A 19,055-nucleotide genomic window follows, 5' to 3' on the forward strand; every position below is an offset into this window, starting at 1 on the left:
CCCTGTCATCAAGGACATGATGCTTCCCAATAATTGCCAATGTTCAATCAATCCAGTGTACCAAGTGGAAGATAAGATCACCTACACTTCCTTTTAGCCATTCCACTGGCCTGGGGGCCCAGGAGGCAAGGCTGAGGCCTCCACAGCACATGGAAGCAGGCGAACGGGAAGCTGTCAAGTGTTGGTTCCAATTAGTCTGAGGTTGGCCTCATTCCTGCCTAGAGGCAGGGTGCTAAAATTCATGTAATGCAAATGAAACAAGTAATCAAAACAGTTTATATACAGGGCTTCCATATAAAATGCTTTCATATGTTCTATCTCCTCTTTGACTTGGTATCCAGAGGTAGTATCTCTCCTCTATTCTACAGGTCATGATCATCAGTGACCTGGTCACAGAGTTTCTAGGGAGTGAGCCTGGATTTGATTCAGTTTTCTGATTGTCGTCTAATCAGCTTGCATCAGACATTGCCTGTGAGTACATGCAACATGGGTGCTTGGGGTGCAAGAGATGGAGAAAGCAAGGCCTCAGATCATTCTACAATGAATGACATCAGCTATCTCCTGATGTATATTTTTCTTCCTTTCCTGATAAACTGTAAGTGAAAGGACCTTTCAGTCCTTTGACATTTGTCTCTGAAAACTTGAAAAATTATACATATTATGTTGATGTAGATATTTACATATGTGTGTTTCTGTACCGAAGTTTTACAAAGGACGCTGGTATAAAAACCAAACAGCAGAGAGGTTGCCACTTGGCCTGCTCTTGGCAGAGCCTACCCTGTCTCACTATATCCTGGGGCCCCTTTGATCTGTACCCAAGACAGGGAACTTGAACTGGGATCCAAGGCCTCTTCTGATCTTTGAGTAGGCTGTTTGCAAGAACTGGAGATGTTTGCTTCCTCTTGAATGAGACAAGGAGGCACAGAATATGATGCAGTTCCAGTTTCCATAGATGAGGCCACCGCATAGCTTTTAATGTCACGTGACGTGTGGGCTACTAGTTAAATGAATTAGCTATGATGCAGAAGTTTCCAAACTCTGTGCTCAAACTTTATGTTAGAAATACCTGATGGAATTGCTGGTTAAAGACTATGGTGAGGGTTTCCCTGATAGCTCAGAGGTAAAGAATCCGCCTGCCAGTGCAGAAGACACAGGTTCAAACCCTGACCTGGGAAGATCCCACATGCCGTGGAGAAACTAAGCCTGTGTGCCACAACTATTGAGCCTGCTCTCTAGAGCCTGGAAACAGCAGCTACTGAGCCCAGATGCTGCTACTATTGAAGCCCCGGTGCCGGAGAACCCATGCGCTGCGAAAAGAGGAACCGCCTCAAGGAGAAGCCCGAGCTCCTCAGCTAGAGAGTAGCCCCTCCTTGCCGCAACTAGAGAAAAGCCGGCGCAGCAACAAAGACCCAGAAAAGCCAACAATAAGTAAATAAATAAAATTATATATATTAATATATATATAAAAGTCTATGGTGATGCCCAGGCCTACCCCACAGAGACTGAGTTCACATGTGAGGTGAGGCCCTGGTATCTCAGATGATTCTAACAGGAGACCTGTGCCAAGAAGCATTGGAAAGTAAACGTTTTTTTTGCGGTGGGGAGCAACTTAAAAATTTATATTTGTCCTTCTATCTCATCTGGGCAAAATTTCCAGGATTTCTAGGAAAATCAAACTTCATTTTAGAAGTGTAATTTGTTTAGAAAGAAAACAAACTGCTTTCATATTTCACAGGTCCTTTTGGAGGGCAGAAAAAAAATGGGTGATGATTACCCTGCTGTCTTAGAATGATCCTGGAGAACTTCAAGGTAGGACAAGCGTCATGAAGTGGTGACTGTTAACAAGATGTTCTTCGCTTTTTACTCTTCTCTGCCTCTCATACACTCTTGGTCTCTCTGTTCATTAGTGACAATAATTACTAAGTAGAAGTTTCTGTAATTATATTATTTACTATTTTTTAGAATAGAATTTTATATTCTTGGTCTAACTCTTGGATAAATGAAAGATTAAGTAACACCCAAGTTGAAGTTCTAACTTTTCCTCTTCCTTGTTGTGTGGCCAATGGGCAATTTCCCTAAGTCTCTAGTCTTTGATATTCTTGCCTACAAAATGGAAACAATAATAATTACCTCATTTAGTTGTTGTGAAGATTAAACTGGATTATGTATAAAGATTTTTGAACAAGTTGGAGCTTGGATTTAATAAAGTCTCAATAAGTAGCAGCTATTATAACTTTCTTATTAGTTCTTAGCTTTCCCATTACAATAAATCAACATACAGCAGACAGATGCCCAACAATCTTAGTTTTGCCTAGCCCTACTCCACAACTGAGTTCTCCTTAAGAAATTAGAAACAATATCTCTCTCCACGTGCACCAATCCTTTCCCCTACCCTACTAAATTTTTGCTATTTTCTTACGGCTCTCAGTTTTTTCTGAAAGTCAATATTTCTTAGTGGAAAACTGTCCATAATAGCAATTTCATTTAATTAACCTCATTTTCCTCTATTGAAAACCCAATATTGGTTTGTATTGAATGATTTTTTTCCATTCCTTATCACCAGCTTTGGGGACACACACCGCTGGGACCTGCCTACTGAATCACACATGCCTTCCATGGCAACCCACTCCAGTATTCTTGCCTGAAGAATCCCATGGACAGAGAAGCCTGGCAAGCTATAGGCCAGGGGTTGCAAAGAGTCAGACACGACTGAGCAACTAACATCCACTCACACACACAGTGGTCAGAAGACAAAACTGATCTCTTACCCCTCAAGAATGACCCTCCTTTCCTGCTTTCAGCCTGCCCCTAACCCCGCTCCCAGCCACATCCTATTCCTCACCTCAAAACAACTTCCTTAGTAAGATTTGCCACATAAGGCCACCCAGATTACGCTTTTTACATATCCAAAGATGAACCATGTACATAGACTAGGAGGTGAATAGTGATCCCTAGAAATCTGTCCGTACTACTGTGTAACTGTATCTTTTAACATGCCTCTCAAGCTCCTTCTTATAGATTTATCAAGATGGCTAGCATATTGACAGCTGCACATTTGGCATGCTTTGCTTTTTGGTTCTTGGGTTTATAAAAAATTTTATTTTCACTGCATATTTATTTGGCAATGTACAACAAATGTTGTAAACTTGCATCAAATTTATGAATAAAGAACCATTTTAAAAAAGAAAGAGATATTGTTCCGAAGTGGTGGTATCATTTTACATTCTCACCAGCATACATGCATTAGAGTTTCAGTTCTTCCACATTCACACCCATCCTGGCTAGTTTTCCTAATTTTAGCCCTTCTAATGGGTGTGTAGTGGTATCTTATTATGGTTTTCAGTTGCATTTCCCTGATGACCAATAATGGTTAGCATCATTTCATGTGTTTATTTTCCATTTATGATTTTTTGGTGAAGTATCTGTTCCAATCTCTTTCCCATTCTTTAAATTGGGCTGTTTGGTTTCTTAGCATTGAGTTTTGAGACACACACACACACACACTCTATATATACATATACCTTATTTGAATTTTGATATCTTCTTGCCAATTTGTAAATCCTCTGTACAAGGGGGTTCCTTAGGAACAAAAGACACACTATAACTGTAAATCCTAGGCATTCAGTTGAGATTCAAGTGCTTGATGTCTTCTTGCTAAGTATTTCATGGTGGGGAGGACCGGTTCACGTGGCGCTCTCACACATTTGGAGACCATGCTACACAGAGTCAAACACTTTTTAAGGTTAAGACTGTGGATTAACCTAATCCTATTTAAAGAGCTCTGTATGCACAGCATATGTTATACAAATTGCAACAGAAGTACTTTTAAAGTTGTTTTTTGTTTTTTAGAGAATGGAAATTTGGTAGTTTCCCCTAAGTGGTTAAATCAGGAAGCATTTGCTTCCAAATTATTAGCAGTCTGCTTGGAGTCCCAGTGTAGTATTTCCAGTGGACTGTCTTTGTAGATAATTTTAAGTAATAAATACACAATTTTACAGGAACTAGTGTTTGTTTACCAAATGTAGAACGTATGAGTTGGTTGTATTGCCAAAGAATAGAATTATGGTTTCTGAAAATAGCTTTAAGAAGTTCAGACCAATTGGCAACCCAAGCTGAACTATCTTATGGAGCATGATGTCCTTTGGGATAAATACAATGTGAAAAATGAACAAGAATAATATATTAAACCGGTCATGGTAACTCTGCCCTCGTCTCTGGTTGACTCAATCATGTGCAAGTTGGTAAAAGCAATTCCTGTAAGTTGTGAGAAAAGATTATTCTATTGCATCAAATGATACCACATACAGCATTGCAGCATACAGACTACAGCACACTAGTCCTTTTAAGTTGGATTTCATTTTTAAATGTAATGGACAATTTCCAGTGGGTCATTGGCACCTTGATGGATTTCCCAACTCTTCTTCACTCTTCTGGTGGGCTGTCAGCTAACCAAACCCAGAACTTCCACTCACTAAACCACCCAAGTAGCTGCCAGTTTTGTTTTATCCTCTGACTCTGATGTCTCACAACCAGAGATCTTTCTGGTTGCAATTTTAGGTTAATTTTTTCCCCCTTTGGTCTCATTCTCAGAGCCCAGCTATTTCATTCTACCTAAACAGCATAGCTTCATGTAGGAACTTGTTAACTTTGCTAACTACATGATTGAATGCTCAATCCAGTTTATAAAAAGGAATTATTTTGTTGAAGATTTCTTATTTTCATAATATGATTTATATATGGGATTCTGTGTTTGTTTTCTGTTGTTTGGAGGATAAATTAAACCACCAGCATCTTACAATAATCATCACTGTCCCATGGCAATTCACGGAGTTTTTGTAAGTCCCAGACATTTTTCACATGTTATCTTTAATCTGACGGGTCTTAATTCACTCATTTTACAGATGAAGAAAATAATTTACTTGCCCCAGATTACACAGACAGCAAGTGGCAGAGTTTATTATTGTTATTACCAGTAGCAGCAGTGGGTTTATTTATTTCTTTCTTATTTTTTTTTTTTTTGAGCTGTTAAAGTTTTGAGCTAGAATTTGGAAAAAATAAATGGTGGAAGTGCTGCCATCATCAATACATTTTGAAAAAACTTTATGATACACTTGAGAAAATGGTATAACTGAAATCACTTACATGTTTTAAAGGCATGAAATGGAGATTAAGGGTTTTAAGATCACTGGAAGCTTCTACAAATCTCTTGAAGAATCAAGTATTTTGACATCTATTATTGCCAATTATTCCACTTGGTAAAGAGAGAAGAGGTTGTTTTACTAACATACATGGCATTGCAAAGCTTGTTACTTTGGACCTTTTATCTTTTGGATTGAATGAAATTTTTTTTTATTAAGTTTTTTTTTAATTGCAATTTTACAAATTTCATAAACATGTATTATTTTCTGTATAAGTCTTGGAAAACAACCACTGAGAACATTTGCAGTCATTCCATTCAGATATAGGACTTCCTTGGTGGCTCAGATGGTAAAGAATCTTCCTGTGACACAGGAGACCCAGGTTTGATTCCTGGGTTGGGAAGATCCCTTGGAGGAAGAAATAGCAGCCCACGCTGGTAGTCTTGCCTAGAGAATCCCATGGACAGAGGAGCCTGCTGGACTACAATACAGTCCCGGGATCCCAGAGAGTTGGACATGACTGATTGACTAATTACTAACACTTTCATCGAGATACAAAAAGAGGGCAAATTCTTAAAGCAGACGATAACCTTTTAGTGAAGTATATTTCAGAATCTGGGGAAAGACAAAGTTGTTATAATATGGATATGATCGTTTACAGGAGTTGGCAAGTTCAGACTCGTTAGAAATTGATACCATACAAAATCTGTCAATTCTGCTTGCATGTAGAAATGAAGGAAACTAACATTGTTACTGGATTGTAATAAAAGTTTATAAACAGTGAATATATAAGCTTTACCAAATTCAAGAAGGGCACAGCATTGGGGAAGCCTCTTTTGAACTAATTGATATGCACTAAGCATTCAAGTTATGCTCTCCATCCCTTCCCCCACCCCACCCCCCAAAAAACCAGTGTTTCGACACTGAATGAGGGCACTTGAGAGAAATTTATTGAGAAATCCTTATACCCTCATGATATTCTGCAATGTCTCTTCACTTAGTCATGTCTGACTCTTTGTGACCCCATGGACTGTAACCAGCCAGTCTCCTCTGTCCATGGGATTTTTCAGGCAAGAATACTGAAGTGAGTTGCCATTTCCTCCTCCAGGGAATCTTTCCCACTCAGGGATCGAACCCATGACTTCTGCCTCACTTGCATTGCCGGAGGATTCTTTACCTGCTGAGTCATCGGCGAGGCCCATACTTCACAACAGTTTTAAATTATTCATGCATGTTAGTGATCAGTCAACCAATGGTCATCTCTCTCACTGGACTTCTTGATGGCTGGAACCACATCTGTTTTGCTTTCCTTTGTATCTGCCTGGCACATAACATCTGCTCCCTAGTATACTGCTTGTTACATGATTGTCAAATGAGTGAACAAATTCTTGTTCTGGGACTATAGTTTGAGGAGGAAACAAGTTAGACATGACACCTACGTCTCACAGAGTGGGAAGAGGACAGTGCTGGTGGCTCGTGTGCCCCAAGGATCTCCAATTCTTGCCAGTGAATGGAAGAAGGAGGCTGGGGCAAAGCATCTAGAGTGTCCACATATGGACATAAGGAAAAGTGACTTACCGTCTTAGAGAAAACGGGACATTTTTCATCTGAATTGGGGTTAGTCTTCCAAGTCCAGGGTATTCAGTACCTAATTAGGAGAGGAGATGTGAGGCTCCTCTAACCAGCTAAGGAGGTGCTGGGCAAGCTGTTAGGGATTCCCTTTTGTTCCCTTTAAAAGAGAGGAAACCGAGTTCTAAGGTGAACACAGAAATGAGAAGGGAAATGGGTGCCACATATGAACTTTTTCTAGCCATCTTATGTGAAATATTGAGCACATTTTCTGTATACTGAGAGACGGTTGGTAACAGGAAGCCAACTTGAAAAATGTGGCCCAATTAAAGTAGGATGTATGAAAACTAGTACAGAAAACTTTGTATTGGAGAGAGAGACTGTTTACATACAACAATTTGTATCTATCTTTTGAAGGACATGATTAATTCTTAAAATAAAGAGAAAAATAATAAAACAAACATAAAATACACCATGTGAGCTATAGCAAAACCCTGTTTTGTTTTCTTTTCCCAGAATATATATTTAAGTAAAATACATAGGTAGGTAAAAAGCTTTAATCGCAATCAAGTACTGGCAGCAGCAAAGTCATACATGATAACTTGGTATGTGATTTCACTTTTAAATGATCTCCTTATTAAAAGCCCCTTGGAATGATATGTCAAGGAAAAGAAGAGATCTCTAAGAACAGAGAAAGCAATGAATTCCCTCTTTGGAGAATACTCTGCCTTGGATCACTGAAGTCTGTATCTGGGAAGAATGAGCAGGAACCTGGCTGATTTCACGTGCCAGGGAGCTGCAGAGAGAAGAAAACTGACCCCAGAGGCTTGAAGTTCTGAAGAAAGGACTTCTGGGCCCTAACAGTTCCCTTGTGAGACTTTTGTTGTGCAGTTTCTCTCTCTATCCCTTTATCCAGGTTGTCATTTTTACTCTCCCTCAACCCAATTGATGATTTCAATGACTTCTCCACAATAATCCTTGGGGCCTGGTTCTGATCAGCAAGCTAGATGCTTGTTTCATTTTTTAGATATTCCCTTGATTGGTTCCTGGTTCCCAGTCTCCATATTTTGCATTTTTTCCCCCCTAAAAGAACAGCATTTGCCATATGCCATATCAATCCTATAAGTGATCCAAGTCCTTTTCTATTTGATGATACTGCTGAAAGCAATGAGAGTGTCATTTGCTGTCTTTAAGAAATTATATGTTTTCCTTGGGTGTCTGTCTGTACTCCGGCACAGCTGGAATCCTTGAATTTGCGATACCCACAAATTGGCACACTATCTGAGTGAACAGATACTCATGTATATCCATGTGTTGTCCTTATTTGAAAATTCAGTGGCCAAGATGCAATATTCACAAATTCTAGTTTCCCAAAGGAGAGGACTTATAGACCTAATAGTTGACAATTTCACTCCTCTATACATACTTCTTCATAATTCTGCTTGGGCATAGGTTTCCCCCAAATAAGCCATGACCATAGAGAAAGTTGAATTAAGTGAAATTAACTGATGCAGTATTGCCTCTGGATACTTAGAGTGGAGAAAAGACCTGCTGGTGGAAATTGATGTAGTATCAGAAAGAGTTTTTGAACATCTGGTTTTACATTCTTTTTCAAAGACATTAAGTGTCTTGTTATTTCTCAGTCTTTTGACTAGCAATGAAGACTAGATTTGTCCAAATTATATAGTTATTAGCATCAGAACTGAAAGTAGACAGAATTCTCCAGAGTCAGTCATCATGCTACTTCACCAGCTAAACACGTGCATAGATTAATTAGGTAAACATGCTATCATTTTGTATAAGCATTGAGGTGGAGATGGGGATGAGTATAGATAGTATTTGAATAGTGGGATGAGGAGGTGAATATATCTATCCTCCATTTTTTTTTTTTTTCCAAAGTGAATTTTTTAATTCAGTTAAGGAGGTTTTCTTGACTACATTTAGAAAATTGTATGATTTAAGATCATGTAATATTATCTATCTAGCTTTGTGTAGAAACATCCAAGTTCAAGTCAATCTTTAAGCTGAAATCCTGTTAGCTTTCCTGAACAGTATACTGATGTTCAGGAAATTTTCTAATAATTCCTTTCCTAGTACCAGTGAAAGAGGAAGCATCAGGGAACTTACACTGAAATTTTGATTAATCATCACTTTTATGACAAAGTAATATTTTGCCTAATCAAAAAAATAGTATTGGTAGGGAGGAAAGCAGTAGTCCAAGGGAGACATGACTCTTCAGATGATACTCAACAATCTTCCAACTACGGGATTATATGCAGCCTTCACCACTTATTAAGCAGTGTCTGAATTTCATGCACACTGAGAGTTCAAAGATCGCTCAGAAATCTCCTTTAGTCTTAGTTTTTCTTTTAGCCCCTTCTTCAGTCCCCATGATTGGCAGCTGTGAGGAGCAAAAATACCAGGCCTTCAACTTTGTCCAAGTTCAAGTGAACCCAAGTTCACACGAACAAGAGTGTACATGAGAGATTTGCAGACACGACACCCAGAATCAAATCAGCTGAGCTTTCCAGATGGCTCCTTCATGTTGATTTTGTGTCTATAAGCACATTTATTTTAAGTAAACATAAAATAATAAAACCAGGTTTCAGGGCATTAAGTAGATATATTAGGGAAAATTTTTTAACCAAAAATAATTATGGTTCATTTAGATTGCATGAGCTATTGCTCTTTGACAAAGCAGCCGCAGTTTTAAGAATGGCCAAGTGGGAGCCATATGCACTTTCCATGGTAGGAGTTGATTATAAATATTGACCTATTGCTCGAGGCAACACATTAACCAGCCCTTTCTTTGATGGAAGAAAAATATATACATAGAATCCTTTTAAAATCCCTGTGGGATATTCATGTGGGGGGTCAGGTGTGTGTGTAGTTCTATATATGTGTGTTATGTTTAAGGGATGAGTTGACAGGGGTACAAAAGGGCCTTACTACAGATAGTCTGTGTTTCGGAAACAATATGTTGAATATTCCTATGTTCAAATTTGATGAATCGCAAATAAATTCATGTTATAAAAAGTCTTTACAAATGTTTTCACATAAATTTTTGCAAAAGATAAGTTGATTTAAAATCTATCCTAACTACTAGAGTGGCCAGACATATTATAGGGCATTTAGTTAAATTTGAATTTCAGATAAATAGCAAGTACATCTTTAGCATATGTTTATCCCAAATATTGCCTGGCACATACTTACACTGAAGATTTATCATTCTTTACCTGAAATTCAGGTTTAGCTGGGTGTCCTGAAGTTTTATTTGCTAAACCTGGTAGCCAAATATCTAAGCAAATGTATGGAAGTCATTCCTTCAGAATCACTTAGTACCTCGAAGCTTGGATGTGCTATTTCAAACTAAGTGAGCGGTGTCAAAAAAAGTTGAGAAAGTTGTGACCTGCTGCTGTGTCAATACCAAAGAGCGCATGTGGCTGATTTTTGCCTCTCTCTTGTTCTATTTTATTAAACACTTGCACTCCCAAGCCCTCCGAGTTATAGGCATTCACTTTGAGAGAGGATACCACATTTTAAGCTCTTTCTTATCCTTGGAGACAAAAGCTTTGAAAAATTAGGACCATGTTTGAACCTTAGATACATAAAGGATGCTCTCCAGCAAAAGGCGACGTATTGTTTCAAGCTGATTTTTCCCCCTTTTCCTTGGGAGAAAAATACAGCGTCTTAAACTAAAGCACACTTCAGCGGTCCCCCGGCTTGACTGGGGCCTGCAGCCACAACACAGGGCTTTCATCTCGGCTTCAAAGTGTGGTGGAGGGGCTTTGGGGGGAGGGGAGCGGGGAAGAAAAGGGAGGGCCGGTTGAATGCAAAGAGGGAAACAAACAAACAAAAAAGTAAAATGGGTAGGGTGGGCAGAAGGAGAAGTTCTCCTATCTTTCAAATAACACGTCCCCCGTGGCCTGGGCTGGGATTTGCAAAACCCTTACAGATTCCCCCCACCGCACCCCGCCCCGCCCCCCCGCGTTGTGTATTTTTTTGTTACCACCACTTCCCATGCTGGGAAGATTCTTGTCATCCCTCACATATTTTATCCACAGAAAAGGCTGCCCTGCCCTGGGCTTGGTGATTGAGGCTGCGCTCCTGGTGTGCCACTCTATCAGTGGTTCCCAAGGCTGTCTAGCCTGGGAAAAGCTGCATGGACGCGTTCCAAAATCAGCATCACATGCATCATTGTTCTTACTCTCCCTGATTAGAGTGCACACAATGAAAACAACAGCAACAGCCTCGTTTTCTAGTCCTCCTCCCAGCACAAGGCAGTCCTGTCTGTTTTTCTTTCTCTGGGTCTTCCTCCAAGTTAACCGCTTCAGTGCTGGGGGGAGTCTCAGACCTCACAGCAGCTGCCCCCGAGAGCTCCTCTGTGCTTCTGGGAGGTCATCCGCAGCTCTGGGGGCAGTGGGGGATTGGGCAGGCTTGTCCTTCTCCTGGAAATCTGGGCAGAGTAACTGACTAACGGGCGAAAAGTCAAAAGCTGTGTGTGGTGCCCTGAGTTGGCTGGGGGCTCCTATTCCAGGACGGCCCTTCACAGCCTTGGGGTTGGCTAAGCGCTCAGCAAATGTGGGGACAGATGTAAAGATGTGATTGGGGGTCCTGGTGTTTTAATTCTGAAAGCCACAAAAATCTGTCTGCGTTAAATCTGTTGACTTTAGCTGTTGAGTCTCAATTATCCAAATGAAACGCTCCTCAGCCTTCTTTGGAACTTCTGAATAAAATCTTTGTAAACATTTGCAAGTATGTGACGATACTGAACATTTGCAAGATTAAGCAATTTTTACTTTAAAAGCCACAGGGTAAATCCAAGTCCTTTTACCAAAAAAAAAAAAAAATTGGTCAGTAGTAAAGAACCTGCTTGACAATGCCCAAGACATAAGAGATGCAGGTTTAATACCTGGGTCGGGAAAATCCTTTGGAAAAGGGAATGGCTACCCACCCCAGAATTCTTGCCTGGAGAATCCCATGGACAGAGGAGCCTGGCAAGCTACAGCCCATAGGGTTGCAAAGAGTTGGACACCACTGAAGCGACTTTACACACACACAACACACACACCCTCAAAAAAAAAAAAAAAGAAAGGAAAAAGAAAACCTAACATGTAACTCGTGACTTCTTTATTTAAAATAATGGATGTTTTATGACATACCAGTCAAGAATTTGGATATCCTCTGGATTATATTATAATATATGACCTGAATTTTATTTAAGGGTACGAGTAGATGAGGAGCCTGGTGGGCTACAGTCCATAGGGTCACAATAAGCTGGACACGACTGAAGTGACTTAGCATGCATGCATGCATGGGTGGATGAAGGGTGGAAAAGGCTATGTGACCATGGGTCAGTACTTTAAAAGCAACAACTCAAACTCTTCATCACTGGGCAAACATCCTTAGTCTGGAGAACTCTTCCACACACTCAGAGTCATAGCTCTAATGGAGAAGGTCTTTAATGCAGATGGAGAGACAGACTTTATTTGCTCTGTTTCTGGTGTCTGTCTTGAGACCAAACATGACGTACATTTATGACCTAGGTGGAGGTTTGGTCATGAATTTGCCTTCAGCCCAGTCAGAAAGATGAAAGGCTGAGGGTCTCCTTTGAGCCACTATCCTTGACTTTTAAGTACTTAAAGGAGATAAAACAGATAGAGAATGACCCTAAGCTTTGTTAACTCTTAGAAATGTCATGCCTCACTGCTGCGGTGCCAAGGACTCCTCCTGATTGAGACTGGATGTTACTCTCTTGCTTCTTTAATAAAGTTCCATAAGATTGCTAGTAGAAACCACTGTCATTTATTGATCTCTACAAGGAACCACTGACATTTATTGATTGATCTGTGCAAATCGAGAGGCTTCCTTCCTCTTCCTCCTCTCCCCTCTCCTTCCTCCTTCCATGCATGGCACAGCTGTAACTAACATAATACCATTAGCCAATTTCTGATAAATGGCGTTTGGGGCCATACATCACACTATTTCAAGAAGCCAATTCCTCCTCCTCTGTTTAATTGTTAGTCAACTATTTGTCTCCCTGCAACTACCTACATGAGCTTTTTAGTGCCTAAAAAATAAAGTAAAAATAAAAACTCCAAATCAACAACAACAAAAACTGAATTGTGTCACTTTCCTAAGGCATGATTTTTCTTAGCAGCCATAAAAGTCCCACAGTAATAAGGGAGATAGTAAATTATAGGATGATGGGTGAAGCAAGAGAAGACCCCCGCTTGTCTAAGAGAAGCTGAGTTGGTTCTGGTTTCCAAGGCTATAAATATCCCTTTTTATATAAAGAAAGCTTATTTTTTCAGACTTGGGAGAGACAGCTAGGGAGGAGATGTAACAACATGTCATTTCACTTGCACTAGTACCTCAAGTTCACTCTTCTTGAATACATCCAATAAGCAATTGCAAGGCAGAGATCTTCCTTGTCTGTAACCTCAGTTTATCCTGAGTGATTCTCAGCAGACGTAAGCCGTTAGAGTCACCACTGGGGCAGAATGAAGGCAACAGCACGGCATTTGATTTTCATTCCATCACAGGGTAACTTTGGAACAATCAGTGGTTTTTCTCCATGATTACCACCTTCCAGAACTGGTATGAGGATTACATGAGATAATGGATGGAGATGCTTTATAAAGTATACCCAGCTTTTACTTTCTAAAATCTTTTCATTCTGTGAAAACTGTGATAATGAGATTTACTGTCAAACCAAATTGATTTACAATGTGTAAAATTTATAGTCAGCTTTTTTTTTTTAAGGTAGCTCTGCATTATGCATTATCTTTGAAGTTATTTAAGTTTACCCACACACACGAGCACAACATTCAAATGTTGGCAGTATCTGAATTAGTTTCATAGGGTTACCTAGTTTCCTAGGGCTGTTTTTAAAATTTTTTATTGTTATGTTAGTTTCAGGTGTATATATAGAAGTGATTCAGCTAAACATATATATATATATATATAAATATATGCAAATTTAAGATTCTTTTACACTATAGGTTGCTATAAGATATTAAGTGGAGTTCCCTCTGCTATACAGTAGGTCCTTGTTGGCTATCTATTTTATACACAGTAGTATGTACATGTTAAGCCCAAACTCCTAATTAATTCCACTCCCCTTTCCCTTTGGTACCTAGGGCTGTTTTAAGCTACTGTAATAGGTACATTAAAATAGCAGAAGTTTACTCTTAGTTGTTAAGCCCTAAAGTTTGAAATCAAGGTGTTGGCCGGGCCGTGCTCCCTCTGAGATTCTGGGTGGAGTCTTGTCTCTTTCTGACTTCTGGTAGTGGCCACAATCCTTGGCCTTCCTGGGCTTGCAGCTGAGTAGCTCCTGTCTCTGTTTCCATCTTCCCGTGACATTCTCCCATGTCTCATCTTCCCATGGCATTCTCCTTCTTAAAAGGCTACTGGTCCTATTGGATCAGGGCCCATTCTAGTGAGTTCCAGAGAAGGCAATGGCACCCCACTCCAGTACTCTTGCCTGGAAAATCCTATGGGCGGAGGAGCCTGGTAGGCTGCAGTCCATGGGGTCGCTAAGAGTTGAACACGACTGAGCGACTTCATTTTCACTTTTCACTTTCATGCATTGGAGAAGGAAATGGCAACCCACTCCAGTGTTCTTGCCCGGAGAATCCCGGGGACAGGGGAGCCTGATGGGCTGCCGTCTATGGAGTTGTACAGAGTTGGACATGACTGAAGCGACTTAGAAGCAGCAGGAGCTAGTGAGTTCACCTTGATTATACTGCAAAGATGCTATTTCTGAAAAAGGTCACATTCATAGTTACTGAGGGCTTCAGACTTCTTCAATATCTCTTGTTTGTGGTACATAATTCAACCCATAACAATACCCCACAAAACAACCAGCTTTTCACTGGCGAGGGACCTGGCTGCCAGGCTGGAATTCACGATTAATTAGCCAACTCACCTGTAGGTAAATGAGGGCGTTGGAATGGACCTCTTTGGATAGTTTTCAGTTTGAATGTTCTATAATTCTATCATTTTAGTATTCTTCCATTCTTTCTAACCATGACGGTTTCTTTTTTACACATCAACAAATCTGTGTACAACAAGCCCCAAAGTCCAGCTGCAGAAGGAAAGGGGAAATTTGCAGTCTCTTTGAGCCCATCCAGGAGAATTCTTGGTGGCTCAGATAGTAAAGAATTCACCTGCAATGCAGGAGACCTGGGTTTGATCCCCGGGTCAGAAAGATCCCCTGGAAAAGGGAATGGCTACCCACTCCAGTATTCTTGCCTGGAGAATCCCATGGACAGAGGAGCCTGGTGGGCTATAGTCCATGGGGTCGTTAAGAGTCAGACATGAATGAGCAACTAACACTTTCAGTATCATCATGGCAAAGAATGCCTGGACTGTTGTAGTAGCCTCTTAGCAGCCTTGAGTCTCCTTCTCTTATGGACCTCCAGCAGGGGCTGCCAGACTCATGTCATACCCTGGGAAACACCCTTTAAATCTCCCCATGGGCACTGTATGAGTTACAGTTCCAAGCATGACACCCCAGGCTTTATCAACATGACTTACTCACCCTGGCTCATTTGTTCAAGAGTTACCCTCCATAAATCTAATCTACTTATTTTTCTCCCACTGTATTTTTGCTTTTCATACTCTGGTTCATTATAGTCCCTCTGTTTGTTAGACCTTTTCCCTTTCTCATCTGCCTAGAGAATTTCCATTTATACTACAAATTTCAGTTCAAATAGCATCACCTTTGGGAAGCCATTTTTTACTATCTGGAGTGGTGTGAAGTAACCATTCTTTCTTCTGTTTCACCACTTAGTTCATGTTTATTTCTGTTTTTGCACATATCATTGAATTGTAATGTATGTGTGTTTATTACGACTAGATAGGATGTTGCTTACCAGTTGCGATGATGTTTTTGTCTTTGGATCAGGGCCTGTACCTTCTTTATTTTCAGGTATCAAACACATATTGTGTGTGTATGTGTGTGTGTGTGTAGTTAATTGCTCAGTCATGTCTGACTCTTTGTGACCCTGTGGACTGTAGCTTGCCAGGCTCCTCTGTCCGTGGAATACTCCAGGCAAGAATACTGGAGTGGGTTTTTCATTTCCTCCTCCAAGGGATCTTTCTAACCCAGGAATTGAACCTGGGTCTCCTGCATTGCAGTCAGATTCTTTACTATCTGAGCTACCAGGGAAGCCTGAAACACATTTTGGGTACACAGAAACATTTTATGAAATTGAATTAAATAACCAGTTCTTGACAAAGAACTGAAGCCAGCAGTCAGGGTCACACAGTTTTGTTTTGCTTTTTTTTAAATGTGAGTTGCTTTTGAATTAATGAAACAGTAAGACGTGCTTTGGCACAGCTGTCTGGCATACCTGGGTTAAGTTCTAGTGCAAACAGCTGCGTTGCTGTAACTTGCTGTAAAACACCCACTTCACACAGGGCCGTGTGCTGTGGGGCCTATGGAAGGGGGCCAGGCCCAGGGCTGGCAGTTACCTGAAAACACTTGGGTTAAGTTTCTATTGCCAGGCAGTTAGACAGCTTCTTATAATTATTCCCTTCAACTGGCAGGCTTGCCTCACAGGACATATTCTAATAGGGCTGGACTCCTGGACAGGCACCATCTGCTTGCCACCTTAAACGTTTCACTGCTGAGTACAGTCCCCAGGTTGCCTGGGAACTGCCTTGCAAATAATCTAAGCCCATGTCACAAGACCACAAGTTCTAAATTATCACGTATGTGGATAGACATGGTGACCAGTTAGAAAAAGAGAACCCCAAGTTGGGGTTATCACTACGGGTGTGCTCACTTCTCTCCTGTTAGATCGGCTTCTTTCTAATCCCACTGTGGAGCTCTGACAGTGATAGATCGAATTCCCATAAAGACTTAGGCTGAGTCAGGGTAGGACAAGAAAGGAGTAAAGCCTTGGACACTCCTGGGGATGATGGAGGAGAAAACACCCGTGGCTCTGGAAGAATGGCAGTCTTGATTTTTGGCTTTAAATCATGTGATGAATGAGATAGTTATTATTGTTTAGTTGCTAAGTCGTGCCTGACTCTTGCGACCCCATGAACCGTAGCTCACCAGGCTCCTCTGTCCATGGGATTTTCCACGCAAGAATACTGGAGTGGGTTACCATTTTCTTCTCCAGGAGATCTTCCCAACCCAGGGATCGAACCCAGGTCTCCTGCACTGCAGGTGGATTCTTCACCATCTGAGCCACCAGGGAAGCCTGATGAATGAGATAGTCTCATTTATATCCCCATTCCCTAAAGAATAGATGAACACATGCAATTGTCAACCTCTTTGTTGTCAAGATAAGTATCTGAATCCCTGCTTCTAGAGCAGCACCTTCAAATGTCACTGACAAGTGCTACTGCCTGTATTTGTGTTTTTCTTGATTCCACAATGAGACCGAACTCTCTGAGAGCAGGACTCACATCTCATACATTTCGTTTTTTCTAACAGTGTCTCCTACCTGGTCACACATGAAATCTATTGAGATTGGAGAACCTTGAGCATACATATTGCAAGTGTGGACCCTCGTCATCTAAGGGAAATGGACCTCTTAAAAGCAGCAAAGTAAAAACGATGATTATGGAGGAGAATCCTAATTTAGCAGGTAAGAGAGCACCTGTGGCTTTATTCTACTGCTGCTATTGGCAATGAAGGTACAATAATCATGCAATTCTTTAGAAGCATTATTAGGAATGACCATGGCTTCCCTGGTGGCTCAGGTGGTAAGGAATCTGCTTGCATTGCAGTGGATTGCGATTTAATCCCTGGGTTGGGGGGATTCCCTGGAGAAGGAAATGGCAACCCCCTCCAGTGTTCTTGCCTGGGAAATCCCATGGATAGAGGAACCTGGTAGGCTACAGTCCTTGGGGGTCACAGAGTCGGACACGACTGAGCAACTAACACTTTCACTTTTCAAAATGGAAAAGAAATAAATCACAGTGGATAAGTAGGTCCTTAGAGGTATATGTCATCAGAGAGTACAGGATTTATTTTATCTTACATGTTCCAACTTGGTAAATGCATGGATTTGTTGAAAACTCTTATTATTAAAGCCCTACTAAGTGTAAGTTGCTATGCTCAATCTTATTTGAAAGGGTTAAGAGGACTTCCCTGGTGGCCCAGTGGTTGAGATTCTAGGCTTCCACTGCAGGGGCGTGGGATTGATCCCTGGTTGGAAAATTCAGCATGCTGCGTGGTGTGGCCAAAAAGAAAAAAAAAATTTTTTTTTTCAAATTAAAATAAAGGAGTTAAGAGAATTAGCACACTAGAGGTCCTGTTTCTAAAAGTTTTCTATAATGCTACAGGAAAGAACATCAGCTAAACACAGGCCTCAAGTCACTTGGCAAGGAGTGCTTCTCAGGTGAGCAGCATGGCCCTCCCTATACTAATGGGTGCCCAGTGATGCTTCTCATCTAACAAAGCCGACAAGATACAACAAGCTGGTGGTACCTACAAATCATTTCCTTCCTGTTGCAAAATGCCAGTGCTGTCTGACCGCCTTTCACACACCACAAACCATTTCAGCACTCTGTCACAGTCGGAAGCCTGCCTGTCATAAAGGCCTATGGAGTCCATCCTATGAAATGTCAAAATATTGTAAATATTAGTGATGGGCCAACCTCAGAAGTGTTGGAGGTTTAGTCTGGGAAAAGGTCCAAGATTTTGTGTGCTTATAGAAACACTTTTGATCTTGAAAAATTGGTCTGCAAATCTTGCAAGAACAGGTTCGCTCCCAAGGCTTACAGTATTACCTTGGTTTGGTGTACCTTGAGTAATATTTTTTGGAGAAATTTTACTATTTATTCCTTTTCTATATTTTGCGGTCTGACCAAAGTCAAATGCACCAAGATACATGTATTTTATATGAAAAAACAAATGGGTCTTCACTTTGCATGACAGTAACTTTATCTCTAAACACTGGGCAACAAGTTATTCACCAATTCTTATCTTACTAAAATTAATTCAATATTTCTGGTGACTTAAAATGCATACATTAAACTTAGGAAGCAAATAGATAGCCTTGAACCTCTCATGGTAGATAGGAGCAGATATAAACTGATATTAAGGCTGAAACAATACATTGTTAGCATTTTGTATATTGCATTTGATTCACACTTATTTGGACATATGTATATAATATTTTCTGTGACATTCAAACACAATATGTATTTGTAAATAATCCATCTGGTCTAACACATCACTGAGAGTACATTGCTCAAGCCCTATTTATATATAAACCATGGAAATGTGGTTTTTTAAAAAAGGTCCTACTAGAGTTCAGTATCATATCTAGTAAAGTCTAGAGGAGAAGTTATAGTGCAGAATCTCTCAAGTGTGTTCTTTGG

Source organism: Bos javanicus, chromosome 9 (genome assembly GCF_032452875.1).
Source record: "Bos javanicus breed banteng chromosome 9, ARS-OSU_banteng_1.0, whole genome shotgun sequence".
In the NCBI taxonomy this organism is placed as follows: Eukaryota; Metazoa; Chordata; class Mammalia; order Artiodactyla; family Bovidae; genus Bos; species Bos javanicus.